Genomic DNA, 24,769 nt, shown 5'->3' with positions numbered 1-24,769 from the left:
TAATACTCGAACGAGTATCAAGCTCGGACGAGTACGCTCGCTCATCTCTATTCATTAGGCATGTAGTAATGCTAGTCCAGAGAGTTGCCACCAACTCTGATCTCAATTATTTCCACCTTAGATCCCAAGCAAAGCTTGGAATCATTAGGCCAATAGAGCAATGTAGACTTACTAGAGCTGGATAGGGATTCATCTGTATCTGTCACAATGATGCATTCAATATCCCTATGGTTTCCACCACAATGAAATTCTCTTCTTCAATGATGATCACTTCATTGACAAAATGACCCATCAACATCCTCCTCTTCAATAACAATTTCTATAATTTCTTCTACTCCCCATGGAATGTCAATATGATTTAGGAGAGCAGTTGAAAGTGTCCTGGTCCTGGGATCTTGGGAGAGCAGAATGTGGAAAAAATGTAAAGCATTCTGGTTGAATTCGGTCCAGTTGCTTGGAGGTGGAACGCAGTCTAGATCTCTTTGCCAGTGGACAAATCTCTGGAATAGTTCATCGTTGTGCATAGCTCTTTCCCATGGAAGATACCCAGTGAAAACTGTGTATAGAAGCACACCAAGGGCCCATATGTCCACACTGGGATCCAAGATGATGCTGTCCCTGGGTTTCAATCCACAAAGCTCTGGAGCCATGTAAGGTATAATGGGTGCCATGCATGGAACCAGACTGCCAACGATCTGAATCAGACCAAAGTCACTCAGTTTGTTCTGGTGACATTCATTGTCCATTAGTAAGACACTATCTGGTTTCACATCTCTATGCATCAGACCCCTACTGTGCATGTACTCCAGAGCTCTGATCAACTGCAATGCACAACGCTTCACTTCAGGGATTCTGACCTAGAAAAGTAATAGACCATTAGATATGTGCTTTATTTGAGCTAAAATTTGTCTACGAATTTTTCAGTTCTGGAGTATTTAGCAAATCTAGCACATTTAAATGAAATGTCTCTAGAAATAAACATCCTTGTGCATGTTCCTTCAGAATAATTATCAAATATACATTTCCAGTGTGGCTTAATATCCAAATTGCATTTATTACTGGACAATTTGATATTGAAGTATTTACTAGAGATGAGCGAACGTACTCGTTACGAGTACTTACGCACCCGAGTATCGCCATTTTCGAGTACTTCAGTACTCGGGTGAAAAGATTCGGGGGGCGCCGGGGGGCGGGGGGAGGCGTGGCGGTGCGGGGGGTAGCAGCGGGGAACAGGGGGGAGCCCTCTCTCTCCCTCTCCCCCCCCACTCCCCACTGCTACCCCCCGTGCCGCCACGGCGCCCCCCGAATCTTTTCACCCGAGTACTGAAGTACTTGAAAATGGCGGTACTCGGGTGCGTAAGTACTCGTAACGAGTACGTTCGCTCATCTCTAGTACTTACACCATCCTGGATTAGAGAATGGAGGGATCCTGCAGGAGCCAATTCCTGGGTCAGAACATAATGGTCCATGGCTTTCCTAAAGGAGGGTTAAGTGAATATGATGCCTTTGTAACATGACAAACAGGTGGGCACACGTAATTCATGGATGAAAGCTTCCAACTTTATGTGGTCCTTCATCAATTTCAGGAACAGTGTTTCCTGGTTAGGTAATAATGCAAACACTTAAAAGGAAAAAAACACAAAATGCAATGTAGGAATTGGCTACTTTTGAATCATCTTGAAGGGTTTCTCCTTTTTGGGCAGCTATGATTAGCGGCCAACAGTGTTTTTGTTTTTTTAACAGGTTTTTCATAAATACATATTTTATTTTCCCTTCACGGTAATGGGGTTTCCAAAATTCATATAAACCTTGGGAAAGACAACTGCAGGGTAGAGGTCATTGCTCCACCAAGTTTTAAATCAATGCACATGTTTGTGATGGCGGTTTGTGTCATGCCATATGAGCTTAAAGTAAAATATAATGCATGGTCTACAAAGTCTAATATTTGCTCTGCCTACTAATATATCTTGCATCCATATATACAGTGTCTCCATGATCATTATTTTACCTTGCATATCCCTAGTTCTTAAGGCCCATTTAAATAGTGGTCCGGGCCATTAAGCAGTTAAAATCATGTCTCCTTATAAACCACTAGTGGCGGGACACACTTGGGTTCTGTTAAATGGGCACTTGTATCAATTTTTTTATTGTATATCTGCAAGGAATCTCAGACTATTAATTGCATTTTTTTAAATAAGTTCATTTTGATGTAATCTTTTTATAATTGGTCTCTGGATCTCCAAAAGGTCCTTTAGACTTGCTAAGAACTAGCCAAACACAACGATCACTGAATCCTATGCATTTTGTTTGATTTTCCTTAAAGGGGTGGTCTCGCGGCAGCAAGTGGGGTTATACACTTCTGTATGGCCATATTAATGCACTTTGTAATATACATCGTGCATTAAATATGAGCCATACAGAAGTTATTCACTTACCTGCTCCGTTGCTAGCGTCCCCGTCGCCATGGTTCCGTCTAATTTCGGTGTCTTCTTGCCTTTTTAGACGCGCTTGCGCAGATCCGTCTTCTCCCTTCGGCTCCGCTCGGCAGCATCGGCATTTTGGCTCCGCCCCCTTGTACGCATCATCGCGTAGCTCCGCCCCCGTCACGTGCCGATTCCAGCCAATCAGGAGGCTGGAACCGGCACACATCATGGGGCGGAGCTACGCGATGATGCGTACAAGGGGGCGGAGCCAAAATGCTGATGCTGCCGAGCGGAGCCGAAGGGAGAAGAAGGGAGAAGACGGATCTGCGCAAGCGCGTCTAAAAAGGCAAGAAGACACCGAAATTAGACGGAACCATGGCGACGGGGACGCTAGCAACGGAGCAGGTAAGTGAATAACTTCTGTATGGCTCATATTTAATGCACGATGTATATTACAAAGTGCATTAATATGGCCATACAGAAGTGTATGACCCCACTTGATTTCGCGAGACCACCCCTTTAACATAGGCCAAAAATCAGCTTATGGGGATGAATGACCATAACTACGATCTTCATCCCCCATAGGCCGGCAGTAAATCTAGTTTTATATGGGGACATGTAGGGCTGATCAGCAATCACTTCTATGTTTACAAACTGATCAACTCACAAACCTGTTCATTTAACCCTTCCAATCCCCACCCACTAATATAAAATGGTTTCCATTGCAGATTTGGTTGCAATCAAAATTATTCACCCCCATTGCAAGTTCGGTTTATTTGCCAAATTTACAAACTTTCAGCAGTTTGTAAAAATCAACCAAATAAGAATGAGTTAAATAACTTAACATGACTTATAACAAGGGATTTGTCCAAATTCACAGACTTTTTCAATTTAAGAATTATTCCACTCCTTTATGATGTGTCTTTTGTACTTGGAGCACCTTTTGCTCTTATGACACCGGCCTCTAACTGCATTCTTGAGGAGCCTTAAACCATTCCTAATAGGAAATGGCCAAAAGCCACTAAAAATCTTGGGTTTGCATGCTTCAACTGCCGCCTTCAACTCCAGCTAAAGATATTTTTATGGGGTTCAAGTCAGGCGACTGACGGACGCTCAATCTTCCAGAGCTGCTTTTGAAACCAAGCCTTGTAGGCAGGACAATCTTTTCAGTGTATGCTTCATTCTTCATTCTTCCTCCTTCAGACCCGCTGATCTGTAGACCCAAAAAGTTCCAGTTTTTTTGTTTGATCACTATATAGAACAGAATCCTTTTTAGGTTTTGTGGCTTATTTACATGAGCGATGAAGCAAAACTAGGACATTTCAGGCCCATCAGAGGTATGTCTGGAGGAGTAAGAATGAAGCATATACTGAAAAACCACCCTACAGACAGTGAGGAATGGTGGTGGCAGGTCAGAACGGCGAAAGGGGCTTTATTAATTACAAAAAACGCTGGTCAAGAAAGGGTTGAATAATTCTGAGATTACAGTAATCATTAAAAATGGCATTTTGTAGTGAAGCTGGACAAACCACTTATGTCATATTGGGTTACTTGGGTTTATTTCACAAACTTTCAGCTTTTTGCAAAAAAAAAACCCAACATTTTGCAATGATTTGTTGAATACTTGATTTAAAACTGTAAACTTTTCCCTTTATAGCAGAAGTATACTGACAATAGTTTACATTCTTATTCTTGCCATTTACTCAATTGTACTGACTGCTATAGAAAGCCAGTAGTTTGTATTTAATGGACACTTCTATAATGGGGTATTTACTAGGAATAAAGCCATCAAGGTCTATTGTTGGGACACCCATTGAAGAAGAAATGTGAGTGAGTAAACTTTTTCTCCAACTAGTCTTGGGCCTTCAGCCAACTGTCCTCATTCCCAATTTGTTCCCCCCTTAACACTGTAGCTAATATCAAAACAGATAAACATAAGTAAAAGTCAGATAAACATAAGTAAAAGTCACATTACTGGGCCACACCATCCAGCACATATAGGATTTTTAGCTATAAACAGTTGACCATTGAAATAATGAGATCCTGTGAGCACAAGGCTAGGCGGGGAGAAGGGAATAATAAGGCAGCTGAAAGTGCTAAAAAAAGATGTCTTGCTACTTATCTGAGTAAGCTAAGACTGGAGTTGGGGGAGGTAAGACTCTCAAAGCAAAAAAATATATAAAATAACCCTTTCCAGTGCAGGTAGATACCCCCACACTCCTAACCACCCACTACACCAATTACTGCTCCCATCCCATTTTCCTGAATCAAGTACATTTTCCATTGTACTTTTGCATTTTTCCCTACCCAAATTGGGTCTTATTAGCAACCTCTTCTTCCCTATAGCTACTCAACTGGGTAAAGATTAACACTTGGGAAAATTACTATTTTGTCAAAGCCTTCAGCTATTTTCTGATTTCAAAGCTATATTTCCCAGCCAGAGTTCCTGGGAACTCTGGGGGTTCTTCAGCCCTGGTCAGGGGGTCCCCAGAGCACAGCAACAAGACTTGTGAGTTCTGCAAAAGGCAAAGTGATTTCAGTCTGGTCAAAGTACTAGACATGTCTGAGCCAAATTATAACACTGGAGAAGAATCATGGAAGCTTTACCTCCCCTACACCGAGCTTCCTTAAGACCGCTGTCAGACGAGCGTGTTACACGTCCGGAATACTTGTTTCTGATATGTGTTTGCTTAGTCATCTGTATTTGCTGGCATTGTTTTCTGCAGGGTAAATGCAGATCTGTAATTGCCAAATAGAAAATATCAAACGCAAATGTGGAGGCAAAAACTGACAATAGTAGCACTTGCTGCTTGTTTTTAAAAGTAAAAAAAAAATTAACCATGAAATAAGTAGATTTATATCATCTCTGTATTATGAGCCACAAAACATGGATAAAATATAAAGTAAAAATATGTTGGTGTGAAAAGTGCCCAAATGCTAGAATGACATTATGGGTTCCTAAGGAGTCATAACAATTATTTATTTTTTTGTTTTCTCTGCAGTAGTTTCTAGTTTATTAGCTATATATTATATGCACTTATGGTTAAAATGATGACAAGTATGGCAGCAATATCTACATATGGCTAATTTTTGTCCTTTGAAACAGAATTTTGAAGGTTTTCCTACTGGTTCCTGCATTTATAAATAATAATAATCTTTTTGTATAGTACCAACATATTCCGCAGCGCTTACATTAACAGGGAATACAGAGACAAAAAATACAAAAATTACAGAACCACGGTTACATAGTAATCAGTTGATGGAAACAATAGGGGTGAGGGTCCTGCTCCAATGAGCTTACATACTACAAGTAATGGGGTGATACAGAAGGTAAAGGGCTGGAGATGTGCACGGTATGGGGAGGTGGAGAGTGTGGGATGCTATACACAGACAATGGTCAGACATATGCTGTATGCTTCCCTGAAGAGGTATGTTTTTAGAGCACGCCTGAAGTTCTGCCAGTCTTGGATTGCCCGGGTAGCCTTTGGTAATGCGTTCCAGAGGACCCGTGCTGCTCAAGAAGTCTTGGAGGCGGGAATGAAGTTCGAATTAGAGTGGTGCACAGTCTAGTTTCATTAGCAGAGCGGAGAGCCCAGACTGGGTGATGGATTGAGATGAGGGAGGCAGTATAGGGGGGCGCTGCGCTGTGGAGAGCTTTGTGGATGAAGGTATCGAGTTTTTAAATCGAATTCTGTATTTAACGGGCAGCCAGTGCAGTGACCGGCACAAGGCAGAGGCGTCCGAGTAGCGGTTGGACAGGAAGATGAGCCTGGCTGCCGCATTCAGGATGGATTGGGGAGGGTAGAGTCTGGTGCAGGGGAGGTCGATCAGCAACAAGTTGCAATAATCGAGCCGTGAGTGGATGAGGGCAACAATAAGCGTTTTTAGCGTGCCTACAGTAAGAAAAGAGCAGATTCTTGCGATGTTCTTGAGGTGCAGCTGACACGTTCGGGTGAGAGATTGGATGTAGGGGGTAAATGATAGATCAGAGTCGAATATGACCCCAAGGCAGCGGGCATGCTGTCTGGGAGTTATGGTGGCGCCACACACTGAGATGGAGATGTCAGGATGAGGTTGGTTAGTGGAGGGTGGAAATGCCAATAAGTCAGTTTTAGGGAGGTTTAGTTTTAGGTAGAGGACAAAGTGTTAGAGACAGCGGACAGTCGGTGATGTTTTGGAGGAAAGGTGCAGAGATGTCACAGGAAGATGTGTAGAGCTGGGTGTCGTTAACATACAGGTGGTATTGGAGGCCAAATCTTCTGATTTTTGTCCAATAGGGACTGCGTCGATATAGAAAAGGAGGGGGCCGGGGACTGAGCCCTGTGGGACCTCAACAGCAAGGGGAAGAGGAGGAGAGGTAGAGCCACCAAGGAGATGCTAAACAAGCAGTCAGATAGGTAGGAGGAGAACCAGGAGAGAGCAGGGTCCTTCAGGCTGATGGTGTGAAGCATACTGAGAAGGAGTTAGTGGTCAACAGTGTCAAATGCTGCGGAGAGGTCGAGGAGGATCAGTAGGGAGTAATCACCCCTTGATTTGGCTGTCATTAGGTCATTGGATACCTTTTGTAAGGGCAGTTTCTGTCGAGTGTTGGGGTCAAAGCCAGACTGTAGGGGGTCTAGGAGAGAGTTCTCTGATGGCTTACAAGGCGGGAGTAAACTAGGTGTTCTAGTAGTTTAGAGATGGGTTTGAGATGGGTCGGGAGTTGGCAGCATCAGTCGCATCAAGAGTCTGCTTCTTTAGCAGTGGGGATATGATGGTGTTTGACCTCTGGCATCTTTCCCTCTTTCAAAGAGGCTGAATATAGTGGTGAGATGGGAGAGGGTCGCTAGCGCAGGTGGGGCGAGCAGAGAAAAGCAATTTGGAGACTTCTTCCTCTGTCGTCGGTCTGAGTACAGACAGTGAGCAGGAGCTAGATGCAGTACTGACAAGACTAGGGTCAGGGCTAGTCTGTGATTAGGAAGTTATTTCCTGACAGATGTCATCAATTTTCTTTGAAGTAAGCGGCCAACTCTACAGCACTGAGATCCGTCACGGGGCTGCGATTTAGGGCTGAGAAGGGAGTGAAAAGTATCAGTCGTTTAGGGTTGTGCGATAGTGAGGAGACAAGAGTTGAAGTAGACTTGTTTGGTGTGGTGGAGGGAGAGGTGGTAGGTTCTGAGCATGAATTTGTAGTAGAGAAAGTCTGGACGTTTGCGACTTCCTCCACAGCTGTTCAGCACTTCTAGAGCACCACCGGATGAAGCGCGTTTGAGGCGTGAGCCAGGGTTGCCGCAGTCAGCATCAGATGGCTTGGGTCATGAGGGGTGCTGCTTCATCCAGGCCATGTTTGAGAGCGGTGTTGTAGTGAGCGGCAGCCAGGTTGGGGCAGGAGAGGAGGGAGAGGGGACAGAGGACTGCAGGAATTCAGCAAAGTCCTGGGTGTGAATGGCCTTAAGGTTACTGTAGGTAGGTGGGTCTGGAGAGGCTAGGGAGCGTGACAGAGAAAGAGGAGGTTATGATCTGAGAGCGGGGAAGGAGAGTTAGTGAAGTTGGAAGCAGAGAAGAGATGGAGGAAGACCAGATCAAGAGTGTTTCCATCTCTGGGAGAGGCTGTGAGTTGAGACCAAGGGAGGAGGGGAGCGAAAGATGCTAAGGCAGATGGGGAGTTGGGGTCATTGGTTGGGATGTTAAAATCACCTAAGATGGGGGTTGGAATTTCACAGGATAGGAAGTAGGGGAGCCAGGCAGCGAAGTGGTCCAAAAACAGGTGAGAAGCACCTGGGGGGCGGTAGATAACTGCTACTCGCATGGACAGTGGGCGGAAAAGCCATAGTGTATGTACCTCAAATGATGGAAAAGTGAGTGAGGGTACAGGGGGATGACCTGGTAGGTACATTTCAGGGAGATAAGAGCACCTACTCCTTCACTACTCATGTCGTCTGGTCTTGGGGTATAGGAGAACTGCAGGCTATTGTAAGACAGTGCAGCAGGGGAGGCCGTGTCAGACTGCTGTATCCATGTTTCTGTGAGAGCGAGCAGATTTAAAGAATTAGCAGTAAAAGTCATGAATGGTGGGGAGCTTATTAAATGCTGGCTGGCAGTTCCAGAGCGCACATTTAAAGGAGTCAGGGGAGGGTATACATGGGCTAGCAGTTGGGCTTGGGGATTCTATTAGTGAGTCAGGTAGGGGGTGATAGCTAGGAGCAGTGGAGGGTGGGCCAGGATTGGGAGAGATCCCCAGCTGCTAGTAGCAGCAAGATAGTGAGGGTTAGCAGATGGTTAGGAGATTTATGAGGGCGACTGTTATTGGCATTAGGGGGTTTGAGGCTAAGCAAGAAGGTACAGAGTGCATGCGAGCTGTGCATAGGTGAGGACAGGAGAGGGGGGCTAATGTGAATAGTGCCCCAGAAGTTGGCACTTGAAAAGTTCTGAAACTGAGAGCAAGCATGAGAACAGAGATGACAGCATTTTTGATAGCTTTGAAGTGTTAAGCATTTAGGCAGTTTGTGGCCTACCTGTCTCCTGCCACACAATACAGCACATATTCGCGTGGCATACATGCTTACACTGATATGGTGAAAGTTAAAAGTACAACTAGGAAACAGCTGTGAGTGGCTAATCAGGTTCCAATTGACTAGCCAGCTGACTTGAGCATTGAAAACCTAATTACCAAAAGGAGGGGCAGGGGGTGAAATTTATTGCTCTCCTTAGATAAGGCAAGCATCCTAACAAGGATGGGTAAAAGATGCCATTTTGGGGACGTGGATGGCAGAAATGACTAAAAGTAGAGTTTCATTTAGCCAGTAAAACATACCAAGGCAAACAGATAATGTGCAAAACACACAATTCACAGCAAGCAGCACAGATTTAGCCAGAGCAGAATAGCAGAGCGGGTTCTGCTTGAAGTGGTGTGGTGCAGAAATGAACGTACCAATGCAAACAGACGAAATGCAAAATACACAAATCACAGCAAGCAAGCAGCACAGATTTAGGCAGAGTGGAATAGCAGAGTGGCTTCAGCTTAGAGTGGGGTGGTGCAGAAATGAACGTACCCATGCAAACAAATGAGATGCAAAACTCAATATTCACAAATGTTCAAAACATATAGCCAAATTTTATGGATTAGCACCACTGAAATAATGCCACCTATGGAGATATCCATTTCCATAGCCATGCATGCAACAACTGTTTTTTTGAAGGTTTTATTTTCTTATACTTTTTTTTCTGGCCCATCTTGTGCAGTGAGCTCCATATAATCAGCTGCTGCTACTTGTATAAAAAGGTTACTTTTGGCTTTAACCCTTTCCAATCCACTGTTTAAAGACATTATGATTTAAGGCTGTACAGCTCTGATGTTGGAAGACGTCCGTTGGGGGTTCTCTTACTGTATATTGCCAGCCTCTCTGCTGTCAGAGCCTATCCAACGTGTCCGCTCATCCATTACTGGCTTTAGCCAGCATATAGTACTGTTGTATAACCGCAGAAAGAGTAAGCCCCCTAGAAAAACCAGGATACAAATTGGATTGGAAAGGGTTAAATGTTGGCTTTCTATGTCACCACATGTAATCAGTACAGACGTTTAAGCAGTTTTCCTTGGTCAAATCTGCCCATGGCACTGAGTGCTGGCCAAAAATGAACATGTGTACAAAGGAAGATCCTCTGTAATGTGGGGATGACTGATTGTTACTACTAGTGAGGTGGAATCTTCTCAAAAGTTTGATTTGGCCGGTTTGACCAAACTGAACTAATTGGAACCAAAACTTTTTGCTCAAACAGAATCTGAACTTCATCAATACCCCTAATACTGGTTTATAACAGTATCAGAGCCATAAGAGCCTGTATAACAATCTTAGGGCACCTTCTAAGGCATAGAAGTAGTTTGACTTTACCTTTAAATATGGCTTTAAAGTCAGTTATGGCCACACACACACACACACACACACACACACACACACACTGCACTTGTGTAAGTCTGGTAGAAGTAGCTGAATGAGGAGTGGAACAGTATTAAACAATTGACAGACCAGATCTTTGGTTGTGTAGGCCTGATAGTTGGCGGCTGCAGGTATGGTGGACTCTGCGTAGTGCATTCAACTTATTTTAATAGTTTATGCAAGTTTTCAATATTTTTCTTTAGCATACTAAATGTTAGTTTAGTTGGGTCCCTTTTACGTAGGGCAATCTGCCAGGTGCCGATGCCCAGAAACTGACAGTTTTGAGCGATCATTTTACATTAGCTACTAATGAGCTAAATCAGCCCTTTAGTACTTCATTGCATGTATTTGGAGAACAGCGGGGTGGTTTGTTCTCTAAATACATCGCTATTCTCCAGCAGGACAGCTGCTGAAAGAATTATCAGCGCTGCCCGCAGAGAACACAGCGTGTGGTCTGATCAGTCATGATGGAAGCTGAACTGAACTCAGTGATGGACAAAGTGCCTGGTAAGTACACGATGGGCACACATTTACAAGCAATGATTATCGCTCAAGATGGCTTTTGAGTGAATTTTGAGCAATAATCGTTGTGTGTGTAAAAAAAAAAAAAAAAAAAAAAAAAGCATTAAGAAAAGACTTTCATTCTCCTTGTCCCTAGTTATAAGGGATTGGCTACTAGAGTGTCATTGTGGCTTACCACTGTTAATGTTGGCCGATTACTGTTCTTTCTCAGGAACTTTAGATAAACAGGCAGCCAACTATAGAGGTGGATACTTCTAATGGCATGATGTCATAAGTAGGACTATCTACTAGAGAAATGGGTAGATGCTATGTTTTAAACTGTCAGTTTGATATCTAGATGAGTTCCAGTTTCTAGATAGATCCTAGGTTCTGTATTCGTTTCTAGGTTCAATTTTTCTAGATATATTCTGAGTTCTAGATAAGTTCTAGATTTGGTTTTTGGCTTGTCGCAATCACTAGCCATCTTTTTGAGAGATCATCTTTGTGGTGTAAATGCACCTTAAGGGGCACAACATTCTCTATGATCAGTAGTCTCTGCCTCCCAGGCATTTCACACAACTAAAAAGGATTATAATGTATAATAAGAAAACCATAGCTACTGTATACTGCCCCAAGAGGTGGATGTCCTCAGAATTAAAGCCACTTAAATTAGCACCTAAATACTAGCAGTCAATAACCCAGCTGAGCATTGTATAGTGTCTGGGTGTATCTTATCTCTGGATGACGGACATATTTACATTTGTAAATGATTCTTCATTGGCTTGAAGTCAAAGCCCATTCCTGAGCAGGACCAGTACATTATCAACTTCTACAAATCCCCATTTTAGCAGAATTTTCAATATTCTTTCTTTAAAAGTTTAAAATAGAAATCAGTCTATTAAAAAAAAATTTAAGTGTGTTCTCCACCTTTGACAAACCTATTTGGTTGCAAGGAAACTCAAGGATAAACTAATCACAGCTAGAATTCAGAATTTTAACGCAAAGTCCCACTATAGGGAAGAAAAATGATGCCGAAAAAAATGCTCCTGCGCTGCCTCAAACAAACGACCGGGTCGTGACAAATCCCATATTTGTCAAAAAAGGTTTATTAGATTAGCACGACGCTTTTCGTCGCTATAGCGCGACTTTATCAAGTACATAACATGAAACAGTACATTAACATTTTATATAGTTACTCACTATTAACATGGCATCTTCTCCTGATGGCGCTTCCGGAGTAGTGGCGCTCACGTGACTTGTACGTTACATGAGCGGCGCCGGTAGCATGTGAGCGGCGTCTAGATGGCACATCCGGAATACTAGCGCTCATGTGACTAGAAGATCACGTGAGTGGCGTCTGGATACGTCAGGCGTGACGTGATGACGTCATTGCGAAGTGCCGTCTTGTAGCGATACTGTGTGCCTGTATTGTTAGGTTACTATGGAAACTCGTCTGCTTATGGCCAACTGCTCAACGCAGGTTATCTTAACACTGGGTTTCCATAGAAATAGTGCATATATCGTACCGCATTGGAGCCACTCTATATAGCTGGATATTCATACCGCCGTAGAAAGGGAGCTCTTATGAAAAAAACCATTTTATAATTTATAGGTGCCACATATTAGTTGGATTGACCCATGGGGGTAGCAATTCATAAATTATATATACACAATGCTATTATGCAATGTATAAATACTAGAGATATAAATATAAAATATAGAATAAATATATATATATACACACAATCTATGTATTATGCAATATATAGGAAATATCATATATATATATATATATATATATATATATATATATATATATATATATATATATATATATATATATATATATATATATAATATAAAAAAAATAATAATAATTACACCCAGATCGGATGCCATGTTTACATTATATTAAAGGGGTTGTCCCGCGCCGAAACGGGTTTTTTTTTTTTTCAACCCCCCCCCCCCCCCGTTCGGCGCGAGACAACCCCGATGCAGGGAAGTAAAGGAAGCTTACCGGAGCGCTTACCTTAATCCCCGCGCTCCGGTGACTTCAATACTTACCGCTGAAGATGGCCGCCGGGATCCTCTGTCTTCGTGGACCGCAGCTCTTCTGTGCGGTCCACTGCCGATTCCAGCCTCCTGATTGGCTGGAATCGGCACGTGACGGGGCGGAGCTACACGGAGCCGCTCTCTGGCACGAGCGGCTCCATAGAAGACTACAGAAGACCCGGACTGCACAAGCGCGGCTAATTTGGCCATCGGAGGGCGAAAATTAGTCGGCACCATGGGAACGAGGACGCCAGCAACGGAGCAGGTAAGTAAAAAACTTTTTATAACTTCTGTATGGCTCATAATTAATGCACAATGTATATTACAAAGTGCATTATTATGGCCATACAGAAGTGTATAGACCCACTTGCTGCCTCGGGACAACCCCTTTAAGTCAGTATACATACGTTGATGTGTTTCATAGGCCATTATGATGAATTCCTAAAAATATATATATCCATTATTATAACCATAATATATATTTAAAATAAGGATAATTCATATATAGAATAAGATATATGATAAAAATATATCAATATGTAATAAAAATACACGACATATCATAAAAATTAATTTAAAAAAACCACACTAATTACATTTTCTCCAGCACTACGTTAAGACCGTTTGGTACTAATGTGTCTAATCTAAAAATCCAACACATTTCTTTTTCACATCATTTTTGGATGGATTTACAATGTATGGATTCGAGTGGTGTCACTTTAAAATCTCTATCATGATGATTTAAGAAATGGCGAGACACTGTTTTAAAATTATTTTTTATATTATTTCTGTTTGTTTATCCTTTCTCTTAATGTGTTTATCGTCCTCCCCACATATATTAATCCACATGGACACTCTAGTAAGTAAATAACTGCCTCGGTTTTACACGTTAAATGTTTAATAACAATTGGTGCTGCCTCTTTTAATCCTATTTCCTTATGTTTATTCATGATACTCCAACAGCACTTACACTTTTTCGCCACACTTATAAACCCCATTTTGTTTTTTATCTCCTTTATGTAACTTAATACTCATATTTTTTTCCTTTTTAGGACAGGATGGTGCTAAAAGGTTCATTAGTTTTATTTGTCCTAAATATACATAACGGACGGTTTGGGATGTTTTCTTTTAAAAGTGCATCTTCTTTCAGCAGTGACCAGTTTGTACTTATAATTTTCCTGATCGTACCAAACTGTCTACTATATTTGGTCGTGAAAGCTAGCCCAAAGTGATTAGACTCATCTTTCTTCTTTGTCTCACTTATATTCTGTATTGTCATTTCTTGCTGTTCTTTTTCTTTCTTTATTACCTTATGGTATGCGGAATCCACCAGACTTTTAGGATAGCCTTTATTTTTAAATCTCTTTTCACTTTAGCTTGTCTCTTGAATTCTTCTATATCCGTGCAGTTTCTTCTCACTTTTCTTGCAGCTGCCCATATGGTATATTTAACTTCCACTTTTTATAGTGGCAGCTGCGGAAATCTAAGTAACTATTTGTGTCAACGGGCTTGAAATGGGTATGTGTTTTTATTTTTTGATCCTCTCAATTCTAAATCTAGATAAATTATTTTCTCTGAACTGATTGTGTATGTAAATTTAAAACCAAATTCATTATCCAATAGATTCTTAATGAATATTTTCAGTTCATCTTCATTTCCATTCCATATTAGCAAAAGATCGCCTATGTAACGTTTATACAGCACGATGCGTGAATTGAAGAATCTGTTTCTCGAAATAACCCATAACACAGTTTGCAAAACTGGGGGCACAGATCGTGCCCATTGCGGTACCAGTAACCTGTCTATAATTTCCGTTGTGCGTGAAAAATTCTTCTTCAGAATAAATATAGCTCGTAGTATGAAGTCTTTTTGTTAGGCATAAGTAAATCTTCACTAAGTATCTCATTAATAGCTTCTATTCTTTTTTCATGATTAATATTAGTATACAACGACTCCACGTCAAGAGTACACCACCAGTATGTATTCTTCCAAAGTATTCCTCTAATTTCTTGTAATAAATGCTCCGAGTCCTTTATATACGAAGGCAAGTTTAACATATTTTTGGAGCTGCAGCTCAGCATACTCTGACAGGCGATTAGTAATTGCCTGCATCCCTGCTATAGTTGGACTTCCGGGGGGATTTTCCACATTCTTGTGAATTTTTGGTATGTGGTAAAAATAGGGCATACCCACTGGTGTTTCTAACATATATTTGTATTCTGCTTTAGAGATACAATTATTAGTAAGTGCTTCTGTAACTAACTTATGAAATTCCGTTTTAGTTGTCAAAGTAACATAGTAACATAGTATTTAAGGCCGAATGAAGACAATGTCCATCTAGTCCAGCCTGTCTATCCTACCATGTTGATCCAGAGGAAGGCAAAAAACCCCAAGGCCAGAAGCCAATTAGCCCTTTTGGGGGAAAAATTCCTTCCCGACTCCCTAATGGCAATCAGACTGTTCCCTGGATCAACCCCTAATAGTTCCTACCTGCTGTATACCCGGATTGACACTTAACCTAATATTTATATCCTGTAATATACTTCTTCTCCAGAAAGACATCAAGTCCCCTTTTAAACTCCTCTATGGATTTTGCCATCACCACTTCCTCTGGTAGAGTTCCACAGTCTAACTGCTCTTACAGTAAAGAATCCCCTTCTATGTTGGTGATGAAACCTACTTTCCTCTAATCGTAGCGGATGTCCTCTTGTTACTGTCGTGGTCCTGGGTGTAAACAGATCGCGGGAGAGATGCATGTGTTGTCCCCTCATGTACTTATACATGGTTATTTGGTCACCTCTTAACCTTCTTTTTTCTAGAGTAAATAGTCCCAATTTGGATAGCCTCTCTGGGTATTCCAGTCCCGTCATTCCATGTATTAGTTTAGTTGCCCTTCTTTGAATCCCCTCAATCACTGTGACATCTTTCCTGAGCACCGGTGTCCAGAATTGTACGCAGTATTCCATGTGAGGCCTGACAAGTGCCTTGTATAATGGAAGAATAATGTTCTCGTCCTTCGCCCCTATACCTCTTTTAATGCACCCCAAAACTTTATTTGCCTTTGCAGCAGCTGACTGGCATTGGTTACTCCAGTTTAGTCTATTATCCACTAATACCCCCAGATCCTTTTCCATATCACTTTTCCCTAGTGGTACCCCATTAAGTGAATATTGGTGACATCCGTTTCTCCTGCCCATGTGCATAGTCTTACATTTTTCAACATTGAACTTGATTTGCCATTTTTCTGCCCAAGCCCCCAGCTTATCCAGGTCCGTTTGTAGCCGCACATTGTCCTCCGTTGCATTAATTATATTGTATAATTTTGTGTCATCTGCAAATATTGATATTTTGCTGTGCAGCCCCTCTATCAGGTCATTGATAAATATGTTGAACAGAGTGGGGCCTAATACTGAACCCTGTGGCACCCCGCTAGCGACGGTGGTCCAATCAGAGTATGAGCCATTTATTACCACCCTCTGCTTTCTATCATTGAGCCAATTTTTTACCCACTTACACACATTTTCGCCCAGTCCGAGCTGCCTCATTTTGTATATTAGCCTATTATGTGGCACGGTGTCAAAGGCTTTAGAGAAGTCCAGATATACAAGATCAATAGATTCTCCCCGATCCAGCTTAGAGCTTACTTCATCGTAGAAACTGATCAGATTTGTCTGACATGAGCGACCCTTCATGAATCCATGCTGGTGAGGAGTTATTCCCTTAATCTCCTTGAGGTACTCATCGATGACATCTCTCAGAATCCCCTCGAAAATTTTTCCCGTTACTGAAGTGAGACTTACTGGCCTGTAGTTACCAGGCTCACTTTTTTGCTCCCTTTTTTGTAAATTGGAACCACGTTGGCAATGCGCCAATCCAATGGTACTACTCCGGTCTTGATAGTGTCTAGAAATATTAGGTATAGCGGCCTAGCTATCTCGTCACTTAGTTCCTTTAGTATCCTTGGGTGTAATCCATCCGGGCCCGGCGATTTATCAATTTTAGTTTTCTTTAGACGCTTCCGCACCTCCTCCTGCGTTAGGTATGAGATATTTTGTGAGGGGTTCGTTTTATTCCCCTGCATCTCGTGTGGCATTTCCTTTTCTTTGGTGAATACACTTGAGAAGAAACTGTTTAGTAGATTTGCTTTCCCTTCGTCATCATCAATGATTTCTCCTGCATTGTTTTTTAAAGGGCCAGCGCTCTCCCTGCAAATCCTTTTGCTGTTAATGTAGTTGAAAAATAGCTTCAGGTTGTTTTTGCTCTTTTGCGATCCGTCTTTCTGCTTCCTCCTTGGCAGTTTTGATCGTATCTTTGCATATTTTGTTTTCTTCCCTGTATGATCTTCGCTGCCTTGTTGCTTTAGTAGTTTGAACGCTTTCTTCTTTTCGTTTATTGCCCCTCGTATCGTCTTGTCAGTTGGGTTTTTTACTTTCTCATAGTAGTTTTTATCACTTAATATTTTTGTAACTTCATTGTGATATTCGTCGTAATTAGAGATGAGCGAGCACCAAAATGCTCGGGTGCTCGTTACTCGGGACGAAAATTTTGCGATGCTCGAGGGTTCGTTTCGAATAACGAACCCCATTGAAGTCAATGGGCGACCCGAGCATTTTTGTATTTCGCCGATGCTCGCTAAGGTTTCCATTTGTGAAAATCTGGCCAATTCAAGAAAGTGATGGGAACGGCACAGCAACGGATAGGGCAGGCGAGGAGTTACATGTTGGGCTGCATCTCAAGTCCCCAGGTCCCACTATTAAGCCACAATAGCGGCAAGAGTGCCCCCCCCCCCCCAACAATTTTTACTTCTGAAAAGCCCTCATTGGCAATGCATACCTTAGCTAAGCACCACACTACCTCCAACAAAGCACAATCACTGCCTGCATGACACTCTGCTGCCACTTCTCCTGGGTTACATGCTGCCCACCCCCCCCCCCCCTCACGACCCAGTGTTCACAGCGCACACCAAATTGTCCCTGCGCAGCCTTCAGCTGTCCTCATGCCATGCCACCCTCAAGTCTATTTATAAGTGCATCTGCCAGAGGAAAAGCAGGCACGCACTGCAGAGGGTTGGCACGGCTAGGCAGCGACCCTCTTTAAAAGGGGCGGGGCGATAGCCCACAATGCTGTACAGAAGCAATGAGAAATCCAATCCTGTGCCACCTCCATCTGGAGCTGCACACGTGGGCATAGCAATGGGGAACCTATGTGCCACACACTATTCATTCTGTCAAGGTGTCTGCATGCCCCAGTCAGACCGTGTTTTTTTTATAAATAGTCACAGGCAGGTACAACTGGGAATCCCCAACTCCGCAATGGGAATTCCGTGTGCACCCACAGCATGGGTGGCTCCCTGGAACCCACCGGCTGTACATAAATGTATCCCATTGCAGTGCCCTGGACAGCAGAGCTAACGTCAGATTAAATGCAGGTGGGCTTTGGCCCACACTGCATGCCCCAACCTGACCGGGCTTTTTAATTCATAGACACAGGCAGGTACAACTCCCTATTGTGAAGTCCCTGTGGACCGACAGCATGGGTGGGTGTCAGGAAGCCACCGGCGGTACATAAATATATCCCATTGCATTGCCCATCACAGCTGAGGTAATGTCATGTTTAATGCAGGTGGGCTTCGGCCCACACTGCATGCCCCAGTCAGACTGGGGTTCTTTAGAAGTGGACACATGTAGTTACAACTCCGTGTGGACCGACAGCATGGGTGGCTCCCTGGAACCCACCGGCGGTACATAAATATATCCCATTGCAGTGCCCAGCACAGCTGATGTAACGTCAGCTGTAATGCAGGTGGGCAAAAAATTAATTGGATTACACTGTAGGCGAGGGCCCCAAAAAATTGGTGTACCAACAGTACTAATGTAGCTCAGAAAAATTGCCCATGCCCAACCAAGAGGGCAGGTGAAACCCATTAATCGCTTTGGTTAATGTGGCTTAATTGGTAACTAGGCCTGAAGGCAGCCCAGTTAAAATAAAAATTGGTTCAGGTGCAAGTTTCAACGCTTTAATGAGCATTGAAACGTATAAAAATTGTTTAGAAAAATTATATGACTGAGCCTTGTGGGCCTAAGAAAAATTGCCCGTTCGGCGTGATTACGTGAGGTTTCAGGAGGAGGAGGAGGAATATTATACACAGATTGACGAAGCAAAAATGACCCCGTTTTTGATGGTGATAGAGAACGATGCTTCCATCCGCGGGTGCAGCCTACGTATTGCTTAGGTATCGCTGCTGTCCGCTGGTGAAGAGGAGTCTGGGGAAATCCAGGCTTTGTTCATCTTGATGAGTGTAAGCACATGAGTCGGCACTTTCGGTTGACAGGCGGGTACGCTTATCCGTGATGATTCCCCCAGCCGCACTAAACACCCTCTCTGACAGGACGCTAGCCGCAGGACAAGCAAGCACCTCCAGGGCATACAGCACGAGTTCAGGCCACGTGTCCAGCTTCGACACCCAGTAGTTGTACGGAGCAGAGGCATCACGGAGGACGGTCGTGCGATCGGCTACGTACTCCCTCACCATCCTTTTACAGTGCTCCCGCCGACTCAGCCTTGACTGGGTAGCGGTGACAGTCTTGCTGGGGAGCCATAAAGCTGGCAAAGGCCTTGGAGAGTGTTCCCCTGCCTGCGCTGTACATGCTGCCTGATCTCCGCGCCTCCCCTGCTACCTGGCCCTCGGAACTGCGCCTTCTGCCACTAGCGCTGTTGGATGGGAATTTTACCATCAGTTTGTCCACCAGGGTCCTGTGGTATAGCATCACTCTCGAACCCCTTTCCTCTTCGGGTATGAGAGTGGAAAGGTTCTCCTTATACCGTGGGTCGAGCAGTGTGTACACCCAGTAATCCGTAGTGGCCAGAATGCGTGTAACGCGAGGGTCACGAGAAAGGCATCCTAACATGAAGTCAGCCATGTGTGCCAGGGTACCTGTACGCAACACATGGCTGTCCTCACTAGGAAGATCACTTTCAGGATCCTCCTCCTCCTCCGGCCATACACGCTGAAAGGATGACAGGCAAGCAGCATGGGTACCCTCAGCAGTGGGCCAAGCTATCTCTTCCCCCTCCTCCTCATGCTCCTCCCCCTCCTCCTCCTCCTCCTCAACGCGCTGAGATATAGACATGAGGGTGCTCTGACTATCCAGCGACATACTGTCTTCCCCCGCCTCCGTTTCCGAGTGCAAAGCGACTGCCTTTATGCTTTGCAGGGAACTTCTCAAGAGGCATAGCAGAGGAATGGTGACGCTAATGATTGCAGCATCCCCGCTCACCATCTGGGTAGACTCCTCAAAGTTTCCAAGGACCTGGCAGATGTCTGCCAACCAGGCCCACTCTTCTGTAAATAATTGAGGAGGCTGACTACCACTACGCTGCCCATGTTGGAGTTGGTATTCCACAATAGCTCTACGCTGCTCATAGAGCCTGGCCAACATGTGGAGCGTAGAGTTCCACCGTGTGGGCACGTCGCACAGCAGTCGGTGCAGTGGCAGATGAAACCGATGTTGCAGTGTCCGCAGGGTGGCAGCGTGCATGTGGGACTTGCGGAAATGTGCGCAGAGCTGGCGCACCTTTCCGAGCAGGTATGACAAGTGTGGGTAGCTTTTCAGAAAGCGCTGAACCACCAAATTAAAGACATGGGCCAGGCATGGCACGTGCGTGAGTCTGCCGAGCTGCAGAGCCGCCACCAGGTTACGGCCGTTGTCGCACACAACCATGCCCGGTTGGAGACTCAGCGGTGCAAGCCAGTGGTTGGTCTGCTGTCAGACCCTGCAGCAGTTCGTGGGCCGTCTGACTCTTCTTTCCTAAGCTGAGTAGTTTCAGCACGGCCTGCTGACGCTTGCCCACTGCTGTGCTGCCACGCCGCGTGACACCGACTGCTGGCGACGTGCTGCTGCTGACACATCTTGATTGCGAGACAGAGGTTGCGTAGGAGGAGGAGGAGGAGGGTGATTTAGTGGAGGAAGCATACACCCCCGCAGATACCACCACCGAGCTGGGGCACGCAATTCGGGGGGTGGGTAGGACGTGAGCGGTCCCAGGCTCTGACTCTGTCCCAGCCTCCACTAAATTCACCCAATGTGCCGTCAGGGAGATATAGTGGCCCTGCCCGCCTGTGCTTGTCCATGTGTCGGTTGTTAAGTGGACCTTGGCAGTAACCGCATTGGTGAGGGCGCGTACAATGTTGCAGGAGACGTGGTCGTGCAGGCCTGGGACAGCACATCGGGAAAAGTAGTGGCGACTGGGAACCGAGTAGCGCGGGGCCGCCGCCGCCATCATGCTTTTGATAGCCTCCGTTTCCACAAGCCTATACGGCAGCATCTCCAGGCTGATGAATTTGGCAATGTGCACGTTTAACGCTTGAGCGTGCGAGTGCGTGGCGTCGTGCTCGCGCTCAAACAGTGGCGCTAGCGACGTCTGAACGCTGCGCTGAGAGACATTGCTGGATGGGGCCGAGCACAGCGGAGGTGAGGGTGTGGGTGCAGGCCAGGAGACGGTAGTGCCTGTGCCCTGAGATGGGGGTTGGATGTCAGTGGCAGGTTGGGGCACAGGGGGAGAGGCAGTGGTGCAAACCGGAGGCGGTGAACGGCCTTCGTCCCACCTTGTGGGGTGCTTGGCCGTCATATGCCTGCGCATGCTGGTGGTGGTGCCTCCCCAGCTGATCTTGGCGCGACAAAGGTTGCACACCACTGTTCGTCGGTCGTCAGGCGTCTCTGTGAAAAACTGCCACACTGTAGAGCACCTTGACCTTTGCAGGGTGGCATGGCGCGAGGGGGCGCTTTGGGAAACAGTTGGTGGATTATTCGGTCTGGCCCTGCCTCTACCCCTGGCCACCGCACTGGCTCGGCCTGTGCCCACACCCTGACTTGGGCCTCCGCGTCCTCGGCCGCGTCCACGTCCTCTAGGCCTACCCCTACCCCTCAGCATGCTGTATTACCAGTAGTGCAGAAACAGAACGCTGTAATTAAATGTGCCGCTTATTGGCCTGTGGTTGGAGGCTGACTTCGCTTACGGAAAGCCAGGAAATAATTTGGCGCAAGCCTGCTGTAACACTTAGCTGGCTGCGTATGATTTTGTAGAACTACTACACCCAGCACACACAGACCCAGAACACTGAGCACAATGACAGGCAGCCCAAATAGATTTTTTGCCCAATATTTTTTAGAAAAGGCCCACTGCCTATATTCAATCAATAATATGTCTTCTGTCCCTGCCTCCACACTTCTGTCCCTGGAGTATTACTGCAGGGCGCAATGCTCTGCACTGCCAATATACCAAAAAAAAAAGTGCAACACTGCAAAAAGCAGTCTCCACAGTACTGCACACGGTTAGATGTGGCCCTAAGAAGGACCGTTGGGGTTCTTGAAGCCTAAAATACTCCTAACACTCTCCCTATAGCAGCTCCACCAAGATAGCACTTTCCCTCCTCTATGTCAGAACGCATGTGTGGCGAGCCGCGGGAGGGGCCGATTTTTATACTCGGGTGACACCTGATCGCCCCAGCCACTCACTGCAGGGGGGTGGTATAGGGCTTGAACGTCACAGGGGGAAGTTGTAATGCCTTCCCTGTCTTTCAATTGGCCAGAAAAGCGCGCTAACGTCTCAGATGAAAGTGAAAGTAACCCGAACATCGCGTGGTACTCGTTACGAGTAACGAGCATCTCGAACACGCTAATACTCGAACGAGTATCAAGCTCGGACGAGTACGTTCGCTCATCTCTAGTTATAATCAAAAAAAATTTTAAACAGGTGAAAGTCAGCGCTTATCATTCCGTTTTTAATGCAAGCAATGACTGAATGATTGTTATCCCTGCACAACATGAACAAATAGTCAATCATTGACTTGTTCACTTATCGTTTGGGTTAAACAGCGCTTGTTCAGTCCCTTTATTCGCTTATACAGTAAATTCAGTGAAACACTGATTGATTCTCATTTGAATGAGCCAATGATGTATCTGCTTTTCTAAATGGGCCGGACAAGAGTGATTTGAGCTAGCGGTGACATCACTAGCTCGTTCAAACGATAATTGGATCATCAAAGGCTATTTTGTCTTTATCTTAAGCCCCATTCCTAAGCAGGACTCGGGCATTTGAATAAACCGGTATTAATTTATTTCTGTACACTTTTCTGTAAGCTTTCTGTTACAAGGTCCTCAGTGATGATAAAATGATCACAACTGTAATCTGTACAGAAACTGAACACTTGTGGCTAAACTTCTTCCCACTGTCTCCATAGGTGAAAAACAACATTACATAGTACCCAATATGAAGGATGTGTAATCCATGAATGTACCAGGTATTCAGTGTAAAAGGACCCTTAGGCATCCTGTCCACGGGCATAGCGATATTCCACGACTGATCTCCACCGCGGGAGCCACTGCTGGGGAGCAGGGGAGAGTTGAAAGCTCTCCGCACTGAGCCTATCTGACAGATGGGCTCACCACGGCAAATCGCAGCATGCTGCGATTTAAATCTCATAGAAAAAGAATCGCTATGATTCTCCGCTCATAGACAGCGGGGCTGCGCTTTCCATAGTAATTTCATGGAAAGCGTTCACTACATTTCCCACAACCGGATTATTACCTCGGGAAATTTAGTGAAAAATCGCCAATAGAGATGGGGCCTTAGAGAGCTCCTCGCTCTAGAATGGTGGATCATTCTCATTATCACTGCATTGCAGGAACCTAAACTATAATGGTGTTCAGTGTAAATGCAGTCAGTGAATTATTCATTTGTCCACTTTCTGTGGGCATAAAAATCAAATGATCGGCCCATGTAAACAGATAATTGTACATTTAGTGTGAATAGATGGAGCAATCTTATTTTCATCTATAGGCACTTCTTGTTTCTACCTTGGGGCAGTGCAGGCAGCCCAGGATAAGGTTGTGGGGCTGCTCTTATTGGGGTGATCACCCTGCTTAAGAGGTGTTCCCTCTTGTAGCTGATGGGGCTAGATTCCCACCCTCCCACTTTGCTTGTGATTGGTATTGGTTTTAGTGTTATACATGGGACTCGCTGTTTGTTTGCCCATGTGAACATTGTCTTGCGTCAGTTTGGACTGTGGTGCTTTAAAGCTGATAGAGGACATAACCTCACCACTGACTGCTTCCTTAGAACTCCAGAGTGTCATTGCTCTTACATACCACTACCTATGATGTATAGAATCCTTTTTACAGTGCTGCATAAAAAGTGATGGGAAAGATCTCTATAGTAACGCCTGACTGATTTATTAAATGACGCTCACATTGAGAACCTCTGATCCTTTGAACCTTTGATACCCTCTAGATACTGTAGTCCACCCATTCAAATTTTTTTTGTTGCCCCAGCTTAAGCTCAGATGACTGTCTGTGCATCAGTACCTAAACCTAAAAACAATATTCTATGTTTGGACTGACTAGTGGTAGAACTGTATGCTCCTGATATGCACCCCAGTTATATTTGGATTATAAAGCTAAAATTAAAATATGAATCTTTTGTTCTGCTAAATGCAAAAATAACCAATTTTATATTAACTCACAAAGAAAAATGTTCAAAGCAGCCATTTCATAAATTGCATTTTATTAGGGTAATTATACTATGCATGTAGTGATGGTATGCTATTTCAGAGAGTGGTCACCAACTCTGATGGTCTAAATTATTTCCACCTCAGATCCCAAGCAAAGGTTGGTGTCATTAGGCCATTAGAGCAACATAGACTCACTGGAGCTGGATAGAGATTCATCAATGTTATCTGTCACAATGATGCATTCAATTTCCCTGTGGTTTTCCACCACAATGAAATGCTCCTCCTCTTCAATGATGATCACTTCATTGACATAATGACCCATCTCAACATCCTCCTCTTGAATAACAATTTCTGCGATTTCTTCTATTCCC

General features: G+C 44.4%; 1 protein-coding gene and 1 pseudogene across 1 annotated transcript in view; one reads left to right on the top strand and one right to left on the bottom strand.

Annotated features, from left to right (window-relative positions):
• EVA1A (eva-1 homolog A, regulator of programmed cell death) overlaps positions 1-24,769 on the top strand; it is an 814,688-nt gene that overhangs the window by 334,086 nt on the left and 455,833 nt on the right. The window lies entirely within an intron of this gene.
• On the bottom strand, positions 273-24,720 carry LOC136616388 (serine/threonine-protein kinase SBK1-like; annotated as a pseudogene).

The sequence above is a fragment of the Eleutherodactylus coqui genome, chromosome 1 (genome assembly GCF_035609145.1).
Source record: "Eleutherodactylus coqui strain aEleCoq1 chromosome 1, aEleCoq1.hap1, whole genome shotgun sequence".
In the NCBI taxonomy this organism is placed as follows: Eukaryota; Metazoa; Chordata; class Amphibia; order Anura; family Eleutherodactylidae; genus Eleutherodactylus; species Eleutherodactylus coqui.
The sequence above is the reverse complement of the archived record's forward strand: the minus strand, read 5'-3'. Positions and strand labels throughout refer to the sequence as shown.